The sequence below is a fragment of the Scyliorhinus torazame genome, chromosome 7, assembly GCF_047496885.1.
Source record: "Scyliorhinus torazame isolate Kashiwa2021f chromosome 7, sScyTor2.1, whole genome shotgun sequence".
Classification (NCBI taxonomy): Eukaryota; Metazoa; Chordata; class Chondrichthyes; order Carcharhiniformes; family Scyliorhinidae; genus Scyliorhinus; species Scyliorhinus torazame.
Genome location: NC_092713.1, coordinates 254,360,646 through 254,382,416, shown reverse-complemented (window position 1 = coordinate 254,382,416; position 21,771 = coordinate 254,360,646).

Here is a 21,771-nt window from a genome sequence, read left to right as displayed (position 1 = left end):
CACATCCAACCGCCATGCTGGCCTGTGTGCAGGTCCCTTCTCCAAGACCACATCACCAGTGCGGAGCATGGTCTGAAATAACAATCACTGAGTATTCCACTTTCCTTACCCCCGACAACAATGACCCCCCCATAGTAAAGAAATCAATCCTCAAATATATATATGCATCGGTGAGAAAAGCTCCTTCATAAATGCTGCCAACACCCTCGACATCCGTGCAGTTTAGATTGATCCAACTTCGGATGTAGTGGTGTAGTGGGATTATCACTGGCCTTCTAATCCAAAGGGTCAGGCTAATACTCTGGGTACAAGGATTCAAATCTCACCATGGCAACTAGTGGATTTTAAATTCAGTTCATAACCTGGAATTGAAAGGCTAGTCTAATGGTGATCATGAAACTATTGTTGATTGTTGTTTAACACTGTGTTTAAATCCCCTCTAAAATTAACTGATGGCCGCCAACATCCTCTGCATAAACCTCACATCATCCCAATTTGAGGCATACAGGCTAACCAACACCACCAACCTCCCCTCCAAAGCGTACGTTACTAGAAAGCATCTATCTCCTTGATCTGCCACCACCTTCTCCATCCGAAACCTAACTTGCTTACCCACCAAAACCGCTACCCCCTGGGCCCTGCTATCAAACCCGAGTGAAATACCTGACTCACCCAACCCATCGGAAGCCTAACCCGGTCCTTCACTCTCAGATGGATCTCCCGGAGCAGCACCACATCGGCTTTCAATTTCTTCAAATGCAAAATGACTCTCACCCTCTTCACCAATCCACCCAACCTCTGCACATTCCACATTATCATTCGGACTGAGGGTCTCACTGCCCCCCCTCCCCCTCCTATCAGCCATGACCACGCCGTGGGGCATACCTGCCCCCCCATGACAATTTCCTAGGCCCACCATCCTGGCCAAAGTGGTCCTGGTCATCCCACAAATGTGACCAAGCCCTGCCCCTAGTCACCGTCAATCAACTACCCCTCTGGCCTATCCCAGAACCCTCAACCACTTCCTCCTCTTAGCATGCCCCCCATCCCCCCACTATTCACACCTCCTAGGCCAGGCGAAACCTGTCCACACAGACTGGCCAACTGCAGCCCCTCCCCCACCTCATTCCTATTCACTAGCCAATTTAAGTTTGTTAGTGAGGTGGCCCCACCCTCCCCCCTCCCCCCACATACCTAACACAGACCGACAAAGAAACCCACCATACGCAGCTCTTCCAAACAACCAAACAAGCTGTAGCGCACAAAGACTCCGAGAGACGAATAGAGTGAAGTCGATGAGGCTTTATTAAGCGTGACTGTTCCCCCGCAGTTCAGTAGTAGACTGCCTGTGGGGGAGGACTCCTGGTTCTTATACTCCGCCTTCAGGGCGGAGCTAGAGGTCAACGGCCAACCAGGACCCGGGATCTGTCAGCCAATGACATCACGGCTTCACAGTCCCACATGACCCCTAATGCATACTACCACACACGCTAAATGGCAAACTAATGGGAAAAAGCCCCGACCAATTATCCCACCGTCCCCATACCATCCCCTTCCAACTACACTATAAAAAACCAAAGTACAAACTCAGTTCAGTCCCAGTCCTTCAGCCCTCGCGAATGCCTCCGCCTCCTCCACCGTCTCAAAGAAATGGTCCTTGGAGATATACCTAACTCTCAGCTTCGCTAGGTAGTCCACCCCAAACCGCACATCACTCTTGTACTTATAGGCCTTTGCCCTATTAAAGGTCGCCAACCATCTTGCCAGCTCCACCATGACATCCTGGTATATACGAATACACTGCCTTCCACCTCACTCCTGATTCTGCCTGGCCCATTGCAAGACCCTCTCTTTCATCTGATAGCCTTGAAAACAGCTCTTGGTGGATCATTTGCCCTTGGCTTCGGCCGCAGCGACTGATGAGCCCTATCCAGCTCAAAGGCGGAGGTGTACTCCTCCTTCCCCAACAATTTGGCGAACATCCCCGAAAAGTACTGCGTTGGCCTCGGGCCCTCCAGCCCCTCAGTCAGTCCCACAATTCGAAGATTCCTCCATCGAGATCTGTTCTCCAGGTCCTCCACTTTGGCTCTCAATCCTTTATTACTTTCCTCAACCTTCCGCAGCTTCACTGCCATCGAGGCGAGCTAGCCACTGTGCCGCGACAATGCCTCCTCCACCCCCTTCAACACCTTACCATGCTCCCGCACCATCTCCTACTTTCCTAGAGCCTCCTTTATTGGGGCCAGCGTATCCTCCACCAGCTGTATGAGCGTTCCCATCACCCCCTTCCCATGCCACTCAAAATACTTGGCAAACTGCCGCTCAAACTCCACCACCATCACCTCAGCCAATGTGTCCATCATAATGGGTGCAGCCCCACCCGGCGAACCTGTTCCCGCCATCTTTCCTCCACAGAATTCCACACCAAACCCAGACCCGTAGGCGGAATAGCGCTTGTTCCTCTTTGTGCCACATTCTTTCATTGGGATTTCAACATCCTCTGATTCCCACAACTTTACTGAAGCTCATATAAAAGTTCCCCCCAAAACTGGGTGAAAAGGACCAAAAAACAAGAACTCTAGCCACCCAAGTGTGACCTCCACCTACAAGTCGACACCGGAAGTCCTCGGTTATCTGGATTGTAACTTGTACATTAGGAAGCCTGCCACGTTGCTGCTCCCTCTGGCAGAGTTGAGAGCTTCCCGAGGTCCTCTCTCCAAGTGCCCACAAATTCAGCTAAAACAAAAACATAAAAGCTGCTCTACCTAAGGCCCTAGGTGCTAAACAACACCCACAAGCTCATGCCTTTTACTTATTCTTCACACCGTAGCCCTCTCTAAGCACAAAAGAAACACAGTTGGAATTTAACCAACCTTCACACATGCAAACATCTTTGTCGAGCCTGAATCTAACTATAGGTTTTACCCTTCCAGGCACAGAAACATTAAATTAAACCCACTTAAAACTATACCTTATATCTAATGTTTACCAATAAAAATATAAATCCCTTAAAGCTACCTTTATGTTCCTAACAGCGGTCAGAAATAGCCTCCTCTGCTTCATCTATACAGTATAATCCACAGCTCAAAGAAAGGCTCAGAAAATTTAAACCAATCAAATAAAGAACTGGGGCGAGATTCTCCGACACCCTGCCAGGTCGGAGAATCGCCGCGGGTCTGGCGTGAATCCCGCCCCTGCCAGTTGCCGAATTCTCTGGCACCGGATATTCGGCGGGGGCGGGAATCACGCCGCGCCGGTTGGCGTCCCCCCCGCAATTCTCCGGCCTGGATGGGCCGAAGTCCCGCTGCTAAAATGCCTGTCCCGCCGGCGTAGATTAAACCACCTACCTTACCGGCGGGACAAGGCGGCGCGGGCGGGCTCCGGGGTCCTGGGGGGGGCGCGGGGCGATCTGACCCCGGGGGGTGCCCCCACGGTGGCCTGGCCCACGATCGGGCCCCACCGATCCGCGGGCGGGCCTGTGCCGTGGGGCACTCTTTTCCTTCAGCCTTTGCCACGGTCTCCACCATGGCGGAGGCGGAAGAGACTCCCTCCACTGCGCATGCATGGGAATGCCGTCAGCGGCCGCTAACGCTCCCGCGCATGCGCCGCCCGGAGATGTAATTTCCCCGCCAGCTGGCGGGGCAGTAAAGGCCTTTTCCGCCAGCTGGCGGGGCGGAAATTAGTCCGGCGCGGGCCTAGCCCCTTAAGGTTGGGGCTCGGTCCCCAAGATGCGGAGCATTCCGCACCTTTGGGGCGGCGCGATGCCCGACTGATTTGCGCCGTTTTGGGCGCCAGTCGGCGGACATCGCGCCGATACCGGAGAATTTCGCCCCTGGTGAAATGAACTTTTTGTTACTTTTTCCTGACCTGTTGCCCGAAGAAGTTTCTGTTCCCGAGATCAATCGTCAGGAAAATAAACCCTTGAATTTACTGTTCATCATATGTTGAACAGTGTTATGGCCCTACCAGAATCTGTGTTGCAAATGATGCACAATTCTATCTCAAAAGGCAAAGTGGAGATTTGGAGGGATTAGTTTATTTCATTAGGAGTGTATGAATATGTGGCAAGGTAGGTGAGAATCGATTCATAGGTTATTCTAATTTATTTTGCATCAACTGCAAAGTAGGCATCTAATTAGTAATAAATCTAAACTATGCTTGCTATGAATGACTTACTTTGTATTTCTCCATAATACCAAGCATAAATGGCTAACCATAATATTGCTTGAAATCTTTGTCACAAACCCTCACTTCTGGTTCACAAAGCCCATGATCATCTTTGTGGAGAATATTAATGTTGGTCTTTCTCAATATGCCACTTTCTGTGGCATCCAATTGATACATGTATTTGGCACATCATGAAACCTCCTCCATGTACCTATAAATGACCTCAACTTGTGTATTAGTTTGTTGAATGATTTCCTTCCATATTTTTCTTCTATTTACCGTAATGACACCAAATTGTTTTAACCGTCTCAGTTTAAAAAAATGTTCCTGACGGGTTCTCTATTCAATTGCCAGCCTGTTTAAGAGATCTGGCTTCCAGTCAGGTGGGGACCAGCTAAGTCCAGTTCAGGGGGCATGCCTGATTCCTGACTCATGAGGAGGAATGGGGTTTGTGGAGGGAGAGGTGACGAAGGGGGAGCTTGTCGGAGATGGGTGGAGACTGGAAAGAAGTACCTGCACCTCCTGGCACACAGGGGATGCTGTAAAGGTACTTAATTCCTCTCCAAAACAGTCAATCTTTGCCTTGTTGCAGCCTGGGAAACCCAGCAGGCCACAGTTAAACCGGCAAAGTAAGTTAAACCTGCAGCTTTCAGACTCCGTAACTTATTTACCATGCCAGCCCACCTCCTGTGAGTAGGTTGGTTAAAGCTTCATTACACTGCTACCCCCACCTCACCATCTCACCAACAAAGAGGGGTGGCATCAGGTAACGGAATTTGGAGCAGGTACACAAAAAACTTCTATTTCCCCAGTATTTAATTGGATGGAGTTTTTGCTCCTCCAGTACAGATGTCAGATCATTTAGCCATAGCGGAGGAATTGAGATATATGGCACTGAGGTAGAGCTGGGTGCTATATAGACGTGAAAACTAATGCTACGCTTTTGGATTATGTAATCAAAGGGCATCATGCAGATGAGGAATAGAAGGGGGCCAAGGATAAACCTGGAGGTTGGGGGGAGGGGGGTTGTTAGACACCAGAGGTGACAATACATGAGCAGGAAGAAAAACCATTGTAAGTGATCCTCTGGCTACGATTAAATGGATAAGAATGGATCAGGTGAGAGCCGTCCCAACCAGCTGGCCAATGATGAAGGATGGTGTCATCAACCATGTCTAAGGCTGCAGACAGATCGAGAAGGGCCAGGGGAGAAAGTTTACCTTTGTCAGAATCACATAGGATATAATTTGTGATTATGATTAGAACTATTTTGATACTGTGGAAAGGGTGGAAACCTGATTGGAGGGATTTGAACATGGAGTTCTGGGAAAGAAAGGAACAGATTGGCAGGCAACAACATGTTGAAGGACTTTTGAAAGGAATGGGAGGTTGGAGATGGGACAGTGGTTTGCAAGGACAGTGAGATCGAGGCGCGGTTTTATTTTGAGGAAAGGGGTCATAGCAGATTTAAAGAAGTGGGGACGACACCTGAAGGGAGTGAACTGTTAACAATATTAGCTCACGTGGTGACCAGGAAGGGAAGTTGGGTGGTCAGCTGTTTAGTGGGAATAGGATCGAGGGCGCAGGAAGTGGATTTCCTGGACAAGATAAAATCAGAGAGGTAGTGATGGGAGAGAAACTAGAGAAAGATGTGAGTTCAGGGCTTTGGCAAGGGAAGCATTGAAGGAGGTTTGGCCAGGTGGGTGATGCACTATCAATTACAACGAGACGAGAGTAGAGAGTAATCGAGGCTTTATTACGCAGAGATGTGTAGCCTCCCGCAGATGCTGCTGAAATGGCTGCAGCTCGGAGAGCCCACACATTTATACTCCGCCTACTGGGCAGAGCCAGCAGGCAGGGATCTACCCACGTACCTGTAGTACAGGAGCCTTACCGTAATGCCCTCGTATGCAGTACATACAATACAACAGTGGTGACTACCACATTCACCCCCTGTTAAAAAAGAGTCCAGCGGGGGTGGTGGAAAACTATTTACATACAGGTTGTTTAAAATTTAAGAAAGAGGTTACAAATTTAGACGATCGGGCGCCTTGATCCGTCGTTGCGAGTGCCGCAGTTCTGGTGGTGATTCAGGCGTCGGTTCGATCGTCGGTGACTCCGGGAGCGTGTCGGCCTCATCTTCATCCCTGGGTGGGACCAAGGGGAGGACGGATTGTCCTGGAGCGGGGGCTGTGGTGGGATGCGCCGAGGGGAGGGAGGGTGGCGCCGGGGCAGAGGGGGCATGTGTGGGGGCCCAGCTGGCGCCACGTCCCTGAGGGAGACAGTGTCTTGCCGAACGTCGGGGTACACTACGTAGGCATACTGCGGGTTCGCGTGGAGTAGCTGTACCCTCTCAACCAACAGGTCTGCCTTGTGGAGCCGCACGTGTTTGCGGAGGAGGACGGGTCCTTTTGCTGCCAGCCACGTTGGGAGCGAAACCCCGGAGGTGGACTTCCTGGGGAAGGCAAAGAGACGTTCATGGGGAGTTTCGTTAGTCGCAGTGCACAGGAGCGACCAAATTGAGTGGAGGGCACCTGCTAGCGGGAGGCCGGGAGATTTCTGGCCTGTAGGGCCAGATGGACGGCCTTCCAAACCGTCCCATTCTCCCGCTCCACCTGCCCGCTTCCCCGGGGGTTGTAGCTGGTCGTCCTGCTCTAGGCAATGCCTCTGTTGAGCAGGTGCTGGCGCAGCTCATCGCTCATAAATGAGGATCCCCGGTCGCTGTGGATGTAGGCGGGGAAACTGAACAGAGCGAAGATGGTGTTGAGGGCTTTGATGACGGTGGCAGACGTCATATCGGGGCATGGGATGGCGAAGGGGAATCTTGAATATTCGTCAACCACATTAAGAAAGTACATGTTGCGGTCGGTGGAGGGGAGGGACCTTTGAAGTCACACTGAGGCGTTCAAAGGGGCGGGAGGCCTTCACCAGGCGCGCACGGTCTGGCCGGTAGAAGTGCGGTTTACACTCCGCGCAGACCTGGCAGTCTCTGGTGATAGCCCTGACTTCCTCGATGGAGTAGGGCAGATTGCGGGCCTTTATGAAGTGATAAAAGCGGGTGACCCCTGGGTGACAGAGATCGTCGTGCAGGGTCTGGAGTCGGTCCACTTGTGCGCTGGCACATGTACCTCGGGATAGGGCATCGGGGGGCTCGTTGAGCTTACCGGGCGATACAAAATCTCGTAATTGTAGGTGGAGAGCTCGATCCTCCACCTCAAGATCTTATCATTTTTGATCTTACCCCGCTGTGTGTTGCTAAACATGAAGGCAACCGACCGTTGGTCAGTGAGGAGAGTGAATCTCCTGCCGGCCAGGTAATGCCTCCAATGTCGCACAGCTTCAACGATAGCTTGGGCCTCCTTTTCGACGGAGGAGTGCCGAATTTCGGAGGCATGGAGGGTGCGGGAAAAGAATGCCATGGGCTGCCTGCCTGGTTGGGGATGGCGGCCAGAGCGAAGTCTGATGCATCGCTCTCGACTTGGAAGGGGAGCGTCTCGTCGACCGCGTGCATCGCGGCCTTGGCGATGTCGGCCTTGATACGGTTGAAGGCCTGGTGAGCCTCTGTCGTCAGGGGAAAAACTGTGGAGTGCATGAGTGGGCGTGCCTTGTCCGCATAGTGTGGGACCCACTGGGCGTAGTACGAGAAGAACCCCAGGCATCGTTTCAGGGCCTTGGGGCAGTGGGGAAGGGGGAGTTCCATGAGGGAGCGCATGTGATCGGGGTCGGGCCCTAGAACTCCGTTCTGAACCACATAGTCGACGATGGCTAATCGGTTTGTGCTGAACACGCACTTCTCCTTGTTGTAGGTTAGGTTGAGGAGTTTGGCAGTGTGGAGGAATTTGGAAAGGTTAGTGCCATGGTCCTGCTAGTCTTGGCCGCAGATGGTGACGTTATCCAGGTACGGGAAAGTGGCCCGCAGTCCGTACCGGTCAACCATTCGGTCCATTTCCCGTTGGAAGACCGAGACCCCGTTAGTGACGCCGAAGGGAACCCTAAGGAAGTGGTAAAGGCGGCCGTCCGCTTCAAACGCGGTGTCCTGATGGTCCGCCTTGCAAATGGGGAGCTGGTGGTAGGCAGATTTCAGGTCCACTGTTGAGAAGACCAAGTGGTAGTGGTGAAAACTGGGGAGAAAAACAGGATGGTCGTTGACTGCAGTCAGACCATCAATCGGTACATGCAGCTCGACGCGTACCCCCTCACAAGTACCTTGAAATCTGATTGACCATATCAGATATGCGTGGGAGGTGGTACGTGTTGAGCTGCATGTACCGATTGATGGTCTGACTGTAGTCAATGACCATCCAGTTTTTCTCCCCAGTTTTTACCACTACCACTTGGTCTTCTCAACAGTGGACCTGAAATCTGCCCACCACCAGCTCCCCATTCGCAAGGTGTCGAAACAAGTTATTCATCTTACTCTTTCACGTCTGCATGCCATGGTCTTAAGGGAGTGGAGGTGAAGGCTGTACCTGGAAAATGCACCAGGGTGAGTGAAAGAAATGGTTTTATTGGAATCTAGGGCCTCAGAGGTGAAGGTGAGGATGTAGTAGAATACATCAGTAGCTGCAGAAATGTTGTGGCGAACAGAGGGCAGAAGCTGGTGGGAATTTAAAAGTGCAGTTGTAAATGAATTGAGGAATAGTTTTTTCAAGGGACAGATGCAGTTGGGCATGGAAGAGGATGGGTAGTGAACAATACTAAGACAGCAATCAGTGATGGCCTAATGTGTAATTGATAGAATGGAGTGAATGTTACTTCAGGAGTTTAGATGGAGGGAAAGGTTTAAGGAGGATAAGAGGATAGTGAACTCAGAGGAGAGAGAAGATGATGATTTAAGATGGAGGTTGAAATCACTGAGGAAAATAAGTCATTTTGTGCAAGGGTTGAGGGAGGAAAGAAGCGAAGAAATCTTCGGGAGAATTTTCTATCGTATCTGGGAGGGCAATAGGAAATGGGCATTTTGAAAAAGAGGTGAGGAGTGGAAAAAGGTGAGATATTCAAAGGAGGATAATGTGTCAGAGGTGTAGGAGGTCTGGCTAAGATGATCTGGTGATAAGCATGAAACCACCTCTGTAAGTGGCAAGGTGTCTTCACTCCTCAGGCTTCTGTAAAGGCAATGATGTCAATGTAATCATCCACAATAAGTTCCTGGATAGCAAGTGCCTTGTTCAGAAGTTAGCATACATTGTGTGCAGAAATGTAGAGAGGGGTGATGAAAATGAAGTGAAATGAAAACGAAAATTGCTTATTGTCACAAGTAGGCTTCAAATGACGTTACTGTGTGTGGTGGTATGTATTAGGGGTCATGTGGGACTGTGAAGCCGTGATGCTATTGGCTGACAGATCCCGGGTCCTGGTTGGCTGCTGACTCCTGGCTCCGCCCTGAAGGCGGAGTATAAGAACCCGAGCTTCTCCCCGCCGCTTCATTCTGTTGCTGAACGGCTGGGGACAAGTCTCGCTTAATAAAGCCTGAATCGACTTCATCACTTCTCGTCTCTCTCGTAAGTCATTGTGCGCTACAATTTATTAAGCGAGACTTGTCCCCAGCAGTTCAGCAACAGAATCTTTTGCGTGCTTGGATGGATGGTCAGAAAACAGCGTCTTACCGTGTCTGGGTGAATGAAACTTTCAATGCTCCCGGAGTCGATCAGGCATGGTGTCTCGTGTCCGTTGATCAGCACCGTTGTTGTCGTCGTCTGGAGCGTCCGGGCCCGTGATTGATCCAGAGTCACTGAAGCCAGTCGTGGTAGTAATGTCGCGGCGTCTTCTTCGGACCCCGTGGAGCCGTCGATGCTGGGGTCCTTTGTTGTCATCCAAGATGGTGGCGTCCATGAATCGGCCGGGGGTGGACAAAATGGCCACCCCCATGGATCGCACGTGGTCGGGGGTGGACAAAATGGCCACCCCCATGAATCGCACGTGGCTGGGGGGTCACAAGATGGCGGCGCCCATCCTCCCCTCGTGGTGCCCGGGACCCAAAATGGCGGCACCTGCGGGTCGCACATGGGTCGCTGGGGGGTTGGCGAGCGTTTGGGATATGCTGGGCTCGTTCTTCTCCGGGGATTGCGGCGACCCCCCTGGGACCAGCACACTGCCGCGTAATGGCCCTTCTTGCCGCAGCTTTTACAAATAGCTGCGCGGGCCGGGCAGCGCTGCCGGGGGTGTTTCGCTTGCCCGCAGAAATAGCAGCGGGCCCCCCCGGGATGGTCTGGCACTTTAACCGCGCAAGCCTGCGAGGGGGGGGGGGGTTTGTCGCGACGGGGGTCCACGGAGCCCAAGGGGCTGCCGTGCGGTCGGGGCCGTAGGCGCGGGCGTTTTGCGAGGCCACATCTAGGGAAGCTGCAAGGGCCCGTGCCTCTGAGAGTCCTAGCGACTCTCTTTCTAAAAGTCTTTGGCGGATTTGGGGAGAGTTCATACCTGCCACAAAAGCATCGCGAATTAGCATGTCCGTGTGTTCGATCGCGTTCACCGGCGGGCAGCTGCAGCCCCGTCCCAAAATTAGCAGCGCGGCGTAGAATTCTTCTAGTGATTCTCTGGGACTTTGCCGTCTCGTTGCGAGTTGGTGGCGCGCGTAGACCTGGTTAACGGGCCGAACGTAGATGCCCTTCAGTAATGCGAGCGCCGTCAGGAAATCCTCTGCGTCTTCTATAAGAGGGTAAATTTCCGGGCTTACCCTCGAATGCAGGACCTGCATTTTCTGGTCTTCTGTGATCCGGCCGGGGGCCGTCCGGAGGTAGCCTTCAAAACATGCTTGCCAGTGTTTAAATACTGCTGCCGAGTTCGCAGCGTGAGCTGCGCCAGTTCCTGCTCAGCAAGGGCATAGCCTCGAGCAGGACGACCAGCTACAACGCCCGGGGGAACGGGCAAGTAGAGAGGGAGAACGGCACGGTCTGGAAGACCGTCCTGCTGGCCCTACGGTCCAGGGATCTCCCAGTTTCCCGGTGGCAGGAGGTCCTCCCGGATGCCCTCCACTCCATCCAGTCGCTGCTGTGTACCACCACTAACCAAACGCCTCATGAGCGCCTCCTTGTCTTCCCCAGGAAGTCCTCCTCCGGAACGTCGCTGCCGACCTGGCTGGCGGCCCCAGGACCCATCTTGCTCCGGAAACATGTGCGGGCGCACAAATCGGATCCGTTGGTCGAGAGGGTTCACCTTCTCCACGCGAACCCGCAGTACGCCTACGTGGCATACCCCGACGGCCGACAGGACACGGTCTCCCTGCGGAACCTGGCGCCCGCCGGCAACACACACACCCCCCCGACACCGATCAGCCCCTCCCTGCCACCGGCGCACCCCGCGACCGCCCCCTTCTCGGGGGATCGGTCCTCCTCCCGTGCCCGCCCAGGAGTGAAACAGGAACAAACACCGAAACGCTCCCGGAGACGACAACGCCTGAACAAGCACCTGCATCACCACTGGGGCTGAGGCGATCGACGAGGAAGACCAGACCGCCCGCTCGACTCGTGGCATCCGCGTGACACCAAGAATGTTGTATTATAACAAAAAAAAATTTTTTTTTTCTTGCTAATATTGTAAATAGTTTCACAAACTTGTACATAGCCCAGTGTAGGGCTAAAACTGTAGTAACATGTCCGAAATTTTCCTTCCAGGGCCAGCCTTGTAAACCCCTACCACCATGTGAACCACCACCCCGCCGGGTTCCTTTTTAACAAGGGGTGAATGTGGTGGTATGTATTAGGGGTCATGTGGGACTGTGAAGCCGTGATGCTATTGGCTGACAGATCCCGGGTCCTGGTTGGCTGCTGACTCCTGGCTCTGCCCTGAAGGCAGAGTATAAGAACCCGAGCTTCTCCCCGCCGCTTCATTCTGTTGCTGAACGGCTGGGGACAAGTCTCGCTTAATAAAGCCTGAATCGACTTCATCACTTCTCGTCTCTCTCGTAAGTCATTGTGCGCTACACTGTGAAAAGCCCCTAGTCGCCACATTCCGGCGCCTGTTCGGGGAGGCTGGTACGGGAATTGAACCATGCTGCTGGCTTGCTTTAAAAGCCAACTATTTAGCCCAATGTGCTAAACCAGCCCCTAAGAGATGGCAGAGCTCATAAGGTCAGCGGTGGAAGAGGTGAGCGTGACAGGAATAAGATAGACAAGACTAGCTCCCAGTGGGAGCACTGGGTGAGAAAATCGGCAAGCGATTGGGATGGAGTAATTGGGGGTAAACGCACATAATGAGCCAACGCCGAGTGTCTTGATGAGCCTGCCGGAGGATGTCAGAAGGAGCACGGAGGGAAATTGCAGGCTTTTCTAATGCAGTCAAGCCTGGGACAGAAGCAAGAGAGCCCGAAGGTCAAGGAATTGAGGGGGTAGATCAGAAAATTGGGAGGGCAGATTACCTGAGAGTGGAGAAGTGAAAGGAGGCATGACATTAAGAGAGGGATCTAGGAAGGGTAAAGAGGAAGAAATTAAAAAGGGCAAAAAGTGGAAATAGACTGATCAGCTCAGGTCCAAAGTGGTTGCCAAACTGTGCACTTCCTAAAAGCTCAAATTACTTATGTCTCGTTACTTAAAATATGAGCATATAAAAACCTGATAGTAAACAGTAAATAGGAAATAGATAGGAACTAATAGGAAAGAGTCTCGAGTTAAAGTTGGAGATCCTGTGGTGAACCAATAGCCATCCCACTTGTTCTACAAACGTCGATCTGACAACACTGACAGTAATAAGTAGCTTTATTCTGCCTGACAAAGGTCAATGGTTGATGAACTTACAGTAAACGCAGATCGTCACCATGAAGAGACTGATCTACTGAGACCATTGATTCTAGCAGAATGGATTTTCTGATTCAACTTCATGACACTATGAATCGGAAAAGGAAAACAACATATTTACTGGAAATACAACATGTAGTACACAGACTCTTTTAGTTTCTGTTGGTAGCTGTAATTACTGAGCAATGAAAGGGCACTTTGTTCAGCAAAATGCACTTAAATGCTCAAGGCAACAATTCAACAGGGAAGCTCCTGCTGCATGAGAGATTTGCAGAAGTTGTGCGGTAAATGCGTGGGAGAACACAATTCATATCCGGAAAAGACTCCATCTCATCTTTGCTAGAATTGTTGCCTGTTTTTTGTTTGATGGATCATGGGACAATTCTTTTAATGCTGTAGCTCAATTATCTTTTTACCAAGTATGGCCATATCTCATCCTGCCGGCTATTTGAAGCATTTGCTCAACATACGGAACTGTCTGGAACAATGAAAACTGATCCACAGTAATGATTTATTTTACGTCCTCATCCTTCAATAGTAATAAAACCAGTGCACAGCCAAAAACACAGACATAGCAAATATTTCAGGCTTGATTCCTGAGCGTGCATCAGCACAGCATCATCTTGTAAGCCTGAAACACTTGCTGGGACTGAGAGTTTGGCTGCAGACAGGAAAGTAGCATTAAGGTTACAATCAGATCAACCACATCGAATGGTGGAGCAAGCCTGAGGGGCTGAATGGCCTACTCCTGTTCCTAATTCTTGTGTTCTTGACAGTACTACATCTAAACACTGATACTTGTGAACTTAAGCTTGGAGTTAGTTTCTTCCCAGCAATTTCAATTATTTTCTTTTACTTCAGGCTGTTGTTCTATTGCAGAAAAACCAACCTCATGGAGTTAGTTTTACTGAAAAAAACCAGAAGAGTGCATTCATTTTGTATAATGAAAGGTAAATGAAAGACCTTAGATGGAACAGCCCTGCTCAATTGGTTAAATAAACTTTTGATTAATTAATTGTCACTCAAATTATCAAGTAAATTATGCAATAAAAATAAAATGGAGGACAATGTTACGAGCAGTAGCCAAGATTGGATTTCTACAGCAGCTCCTATATTTGTTTGTATATTGTTATAACCCACATGAGACCTACAGGGTCGGACCAATTAGTCTCTCTGTGAATCTCGCCCAGTACGAGCTTTGCCACTGAGGGCAGGGACCCCACCAGCGAAGCAATGGATACTGTGTATAAAAGCTCAGCCGATTGGGAGCCGAACAGAGAAGTCGCAACTGGGATGTGTGTACAGTGTGTAAATATTTATTTATAGAAATAAATAACCAGTTTCTTCACGCCTCTCATGTGGACTCCTCTGTGGTCACAATATATATGCAGTTCAAAACAATTGAGCGTGAAGAGTTAAACTCAACCTAATAACCATATTTATTTTATATGCAAACATAGAATGATAGAGTGCAAAAAGAGGCCAATCAGCCCATCAAACTGTTCAGGCTCATTGAAAGAGCCATTCAATTAATCTCACTACCCTACTCCCATTGTACTGCAAATTCTTCCCTTTCAAGTATTTATGCAATGCTCCTTTCACACCTATTACTGAATCAGCTTCCATCACTATTTCAGGGAGTAATTTCCAGACCATAATAACTCCCTACATAAAAATATTCTCGGGCATGATCTATCGGCTTCATCGCGCCAGACACGGGGCGAGACGAGGCCGGTAAACCTCGCGAGAGGCCTCTTGAGAGATTTTCCAGCCTCGTCACGTCTCGTGAGATCTAACGAGATCTGTCAGGGTGTTCAGGTGACACAGGGTGCTCTGGTTTTCTTCTAGTCGTCTTATTTTTGTGGCCTCTGGTAACTGACCGCCTGCCACCGGAAACACTTTCTCCTTATTTACTCTGTCAAAGCCTCGGAGGATTTCAAATGCCTCTTAAATCTCCTCTTAATTTTCTCTGATCCAAGGAGAACAATCCTAGCTTTTCTAGTCTCTCTCCATAATTGAAGTCCCACACCCCAGTACCACTCCAGTAAATCTTCTCTGCACTCTCTCGATAGACCTTGACAACCTTCCTAAAGTGTGAATTGGACACAGTACTCCAGCTGGGGCCTAACCAGTGATTTATAAAGGTTTAGCATAAGATCTTTGCTTTTCTACTTTATGCCTCCATTTATAACGTCAAGGATCCCATTTGCTCCTTTTACTGCCTTTTCAGCTTTTTCAAAGGGTAGTGTTTGTACAGATCCAGGTCTATCTGTCTTTGCATCCCCTTCAAAATTCTACCATTTGCAACATTTTTATAATCTACATTCTATCGTTCTATTAAGAGTAGAGCAACATTAATAAATCATAAAAAGTAGCATTTAAATTACAGGCCTTGTAGACCATCATGTCAGCAACACAAAAACTATTGCTCTTTAATATACAAGAGAATTTAAGTTATTTTAAATAAAGCAGATGCAATAAAAATCTAGTTTAAATTATTTATAGATGTAATCTATGGTGTAAACAATTTTCAGCTTTGCACCAACGCTTAAGCTATGTACTGTAAATTGAATGCAAAGGGCCAGGGAGTCTCATTCTGTTTTACATCAGTAGCAGATAAGGAATCAATTCTGGATTTGGGCTGCCTTTATACCATGACCTATATTTTCTGAGTACACTTAGTAGCATGAAGCTCACATCAAAGCTCCAGTTGTAGTATAAATGCATCCTTAGCTAATCTTTCTTTCAAAGGTTATGGGGTTTTAACAACCCAGACAGGATATCAAAAGGCAAATATGTTTGTTATTTTTAATATCAGTTGTTTGAAGCATTTGAAGCCTTGGATTTATTTCTGAATAGGAACAGGGGTAGACCATTCAGCCTCTCAGGCTTGTTCGTTGAGAGTGTGGCTGATCTCTGACTAACTCCGTACACCTGAATTTGCCCCATATCCCTTATGCCTTTGGTTAACAAAAACTTACCAATCTTAAATTGAAAATTAATAATTAATCTACCATCAATTGACTTTTGTAGGAGAAAATTCCAAACTTCTACCAGCCTTTGCATATAGAACATTACAGCGCAGGACAGGCCCTACGGCCCTCGATGTTGCGCCGACCTGTGAGACCACTCTAAAGCCCATCTACACTATTCCCTTATCGTCCATGGGCGTCATTCTCCGACCCCCCAGCTGGTCGGAGAATGGCCGTTGGCCGCCGTGAATCCCGCCCCCGCCGGTTGCCGAAGTCTCCGGTACCGGAGATTGGGCGGGGGCGGGAATCGGGCCGCGCCGGTTGGCGGGCCCCCCTCTCGATTCTCCGGCCCGAATGGGCCGAAGTCCCGCCGAGAAATTGCCTGTCCCGCCGGCGTAAATTAAAGTAGGTATTTACCGGCGGTTTCAAGGCGGCGTGGGCGGGCTCCGGGGTCCTGGGGGGGGCGCGGGGCGACCTGACCCCGGGGGGTGCCCCCACGGTGGCCTGGCCCGTGATCGGGGCCCACCGATCCGCGGGCGTGCCTGTGCCGTGGGGGCACTCTTTCCCTTCCGCCTCCGCAACGGCCTCCACCATGGCGGAGGCGGAAGAGACTCTCCCCACTGTGCATGCGCGGGAAACTGTCAGCGGCCGCTGACACTCCCGCGCATGCGCCGCCCGGGGATGTCATTTCCGCGCCAGCTGGCGGGGCAACAAACGCCGTTTCCGCCAGCTGGCGGGGCGGAAATCCCTCCGGCGCCGGCCTAGCCCCTCAATGTCGGGGCTCGGCCCCCAAAGATGCGGAGCATTCCGTACCTTTGGGCCGGCACGATGCCCGTCTGGCGCCGTTTTGGGCACCAGTCGGCGGACATCGCGCCGTTGGGGGAGAATTTCGCCCCATATGTCTATCCAATGACCATTTGAATGCCCTTAGTGTTGGCGAGTCCACTACTGTTGCAGGCAGGGCATACCACGCCCTTACTACTCTCTGAGTAAAGAACCTACCTCTGACAATGGAAACATGTTTCCTAATTGCACTCTTGAATGGTCTGGCTCCAATATTTAGACTATTCCGTCTAGTCCTCGACTTCACAATCAGTGGATATCATTCTCAATCCTACCTATATCCTTTAATATATTGAAAAATGCAATCAAATCATCCCTTTACCTTCTAAATTTAAGGGAATACAATACCAGTTTATGTAATTTCCCTTCAGAATTTAACCCTTCGAGCCCAGGTATTATTCTGATGAATAAATGCTGAACTTCCTCCCAGGCCCTTGTGTCCTTCCTAAGGTGTTGTTGGTGCCCAGAACTGCTGACAGTATTCCAAGATGTGGGGCAGAATCTTCCATTTTGGAGACTATGTCCAATGGTTGGAGCGGATGTCCACTGGAGAGAAAGGTAGCTGAGCATGCGAGATCTTGTGGGTGTTCAACTAATTAATTGTATATTTGCGGTGAGTATGTTGACATTTGTGGCGGGGCAGACAGGAAGTGGCTTGCCCCACTGTTACCTCACAGGCTCCAACATCTGGGCGCCATATTTAAATGGCACCAAGGCAACCATTCACTCTTCTGCTTTTTGACTACCTCCGCCGGTCCCCCCCCCGCAGCCCTGCCTCGGTCTCACTACTGTCCCTGTGACCAGCCTTGGCCCAGTGTGCACTCCCAGACAGCACACTCAATGACAGTCTGAAAAGAAGGTGAAAGCCGTGTCTATTGACTTCAAAGTCCAGGAAGAGGTCTACCTAACCAGGTGCACGCCATTTATGTATTGTTGCGAAAGTGAATGTTCTCAACTCCTGCTGGCTGATTGCTAATTTAGAGGGGGAGCAAGATTCCAGTGTGCTCGGGCGTCATTCTCCGCCGGCAGGAGTCTCCGTTTTGCCGGCGCCCGGGGGTTTCCCGACGGCGTGGGGCTGCCCCACAATGGGAAACCCCATTGACCAGCCGGTGTTACGGAGACTCCCGCCGGCCGGTCGGGGCAGAAATGTGGCGGGGCGGGTAGGAGAATTTTGCCCCTGGTCTATTAACAAACATTCATGAGGTTCATATGGGTTCCCGACATATCTTCATGGGACGCTTGACCCTCCTTTAAGCTACCATGACAGTCAAGAGAACAAGATTCAAAACTCATTTCCTACTGCTGAGAAACCAGTTTCTGGCCTCTGAACACATTTTCATCCCCCCCCCACCCCCCAAACCCCCCAACACGATTCCCGCTGTCAGTGGGAGCTGAAAATTCTGCCCCTGTCCTAACCAGGACTTTGCTTATCTGAAATTTTATTTCTACCCCCTTGTATTCGACTCCTCCACATAGCAGACGCAGTTGGTGATGTAGTGGCAATGTCACTGGACCAGTAACCTAGATGCCCAAGCTAAAACTCTACGGACAAGGGTTCAAATCTGCGCCATGGTGTAAGTAGGAACTTCAATTCAATTAATGAAATCTGGAATTAAAACCTAATCTCTGTAACAATGAACATGAAGCTGTTGTTTATTTCTGTAATAACCCGTCTGGTCCACTAATACCCTTTATAGAAGGAAATCTGCCATCCTTAACCTGGTTTGGCCTGCATGTGACTCCAGACTCACAGCAATGTGATTAACTTTTAACTGCCCTCTGAAAGGGTTAGTTTAGCTCAGTGGGCTAGATAGCTGGTTTGTGATGCAGAACAAGGCCAGCAGCGCGGGTTCAATTCCCGTACCAGCTTACCCAAACTGGCTCCGGAACGTGGCGACCAGGGGCTTTCCACAGTAACTTTATACCTTTATACTTGTGACAATAAAAGGTTATTATTAAATGACTGAACCACTCTATTCAAGGGCAATTAGGGATGGGCAACGTTGGCCGTGCCAGTGCCCCCCACACCACATGGAAGAGTATAGAAAAAAGGTACCAGTGAACCAGGCCTTCTTGATTATTAATTATTTAATGCTGTGAAAAGGGGACATTGTCCTTCAACCTGACTCTGCTGGACTGCGATGCTGCGCCTTGGAGACAGTTGCACTGCCTGGATTTCGCCAATCCTGAAGTCGGAAGGTTGGAGGAGGCAGACCTAGGAGAAATTTGGCAGAGGTAAATGGGCACGGAGAGGCAATCCAATGCTGAATGCCACTCCGAGGAGGTCACGGCCCATCGGGTTTTAATTTTACTTTGCGTGTATTGCCAACCAGAATCATTTTGGAGAAAATAGTTGCCACAATTCTAAAGAAAACAACCACTATCATGAAATAATGCATAATGATCAATTATATAACAATCGTTAATTTGTTCTGTATTTCATTATAATTCCTGGCTTCCTCAGCAGCACGCTGCAACTTGCAAGATTCATCTTTCATTCTTTAAAATGTTATTATGAAACAAATATGTATCATATGCTTTCACTATCAGTGGTTTTGCCACAGAGTGATGTTATGCTTCAAGTGCAGTTGCACAATCCACTGATGTTGGTTAGCTTACTGCGAAAAGGGAGCTGAGTGTGTGTTATGTATTTAGGCAGTACATTCCTGCTGGTGGGACGTCAAGTGATCTATAGTGACATCAGGAAAACTTTTGTATGGACTTTGGGGTTCTCCTCTTAGACTTGTATGAGCAACATCTCCTGAATAAACCTTGCATTGTGTTTTGAAGAAACCCGAGTGTGTGGCATTTCCATACTTTTTCCCTTGGTGGCGATTTAAGAATAGTACAAAAGAGAAAACTGGCGACGAGGATTGAGGCATTAAAACTGGCGACGGGAGAAGTAAAAACGGGCGATGAGAGCGAGGGAGAAGATTCTCGGGATTGGGTTCAAACCCGGTCGAGGGAAAAAGCACCAATGCAGAAAGGTTTGAAAATGAAACATGAAGTACAGCCATGAATAAGTTGGAACAAAGGTTTTAAAAATTTGCTTACTGTGAGAGGTGGGTAGACCAAAGCTGCATGGACCGTGCATGTGGCGAAGTGAAACGGGCTGTGGGAATGGGGATTCAAAATGGTGGGCAAAGGTGGCGCCATGGATGCATTTGATGAAGAAGGTGAAACTTGGAACTCGTTTGAAGAGAGATTTCAAAATTGTCTCACAGCTAACCGGAGGGCACAAAGGTTGCAACGTTTCTCAGTTGGGTAGGACATAACACTTTCATGATATCTGAAACTGGGTCCATCCAGAAACTCCGGTATATAAAACCTACAATGAATTGATGAATATTCTAGAAGAGCATTTCTCACCAAGACCACTTTTAATTACAGAAAGGTTTTGGTTCCACCGACATAGTTAGGAAGAAGTTGAAAGCATTTTACAATTTATGGTGAACTTAAGAAGGCTAGCAAAATACTGTAAGTTTGGTGCAACACTAGATGATACCCTTTGTGATAGGCTGGTATGTGGACTCCGCAACAAAGCTATTCAGAGAAAGATGCTTATTGAAAGAACCTTAACTCTTAAATCAGCTGTAGAAAGTCCTACGTCAATGGAGCTAGCAGCAAAAGGTAGGACCTGAAGCGAAGATCCACAAGCTGGACACTTAGCGGGCAAATGCTGATGTAGAGAATGTTGTGTTGGTCTCCCTGGGGTAACATGGACTGCACACCATGCAGTTAACTGATCAAGTATACACCAAATGTGGGCGTTGGTTCAATATAAGATTTATTGAACTTCAGTAACGAAGCACACAGCTGCCTGTGGGTTGACTCTCTACTACTCTGAGTAAACTAAGATTAACTATCTAGACCAGGCTAGCTCTGAGCCACGTGTAGAAGGTGTTGAATGATTTGTACACCCTGACTGTCACTACAGTTGTCACCAGTGGAAAGAGGCGGAATGCTGATGCCTCGTGTGTTTTATAGTTGGAAGCCCCCCTCTGGTGTTCTGTCTTGTGATTGGTCGTGTTTTGTTCTGTATGTTAATTGGCTCACCTGGGTGTCTGTCACTGCCTGCTTTTACCTCATGATGTGCATGGGTGCATATTATGACATCCTTCTCTTTTTAAAACAATTTGTCAGCTGCTTAGAACATATACGACATATTTACAAAAGTAACTATAAACAGCAATTGGTGAGTGAACGGATATGTACATGTAAGGTGTCTAGCGTGCAGAAACATAACAGCATATGTACCAAAAAACTATTTATAAGTCCAGTCGTTGAGGCTGCCGTCGGATTCTTGTGAACCAGCTGAGAGGTGGAGGCGGGGATGATGGTGCCTAGACCGGTTGGCATGCAGCCGGATTGTTGGCCTCATGGAGCGAGGTGTCCGGATAGGGCAGAACGACATCTGGGAACGTGAGATCCGGTGGTGGGCAGGCAAGCTTGCCTAGTGCCCTTCTGTTGCGCCGGACAATAGATCCATCAGCCATGCGAACCACGAACGACCTGGGAGCAGCCTGTCGAACAACAACAGCTGGAGCTGACCAGCCTCCACAAGGCAACTGGATGTGAACAGTGTCCTTCGGAGAGAGCACGGGCAGATCAGTAGCATGAGCATCATATATTAACTTTTGCCGGGTTTTGATCTGCTGCATCTTTTGCAGCACTGAAAAGTGATCCAGGTCAGGTACATGAATGGCCGGAACAGTCGTCCACAGGTTACGATTCATAAGGAGCTGTGCCGGAGACATGCCGTTGGACAGAGGGGTTGCCCTGTATGCCAGAAGAGCAAGATTAAAGTCCGAAGCTGAGTCCGCAGCCTTACAGAGCATCTGCTTCACGATATGGACCCCTTTTTCAACCTTCCCATTGGATTGTGGGTAATGCATGCTCGAGGTGACGTGTTGGAAGTGGTATTGCTTTGGGAAGTTGGACCATTCTTGACTATAGAAACAGGGACCCTTGTCGCTCGTGACCGTGAGCGGGATTCCATGCCTGGCGAATTCTTCTTTGCAGGCCTTTATGACGGTCCTGGATGTTAGGTCCGACAGCTT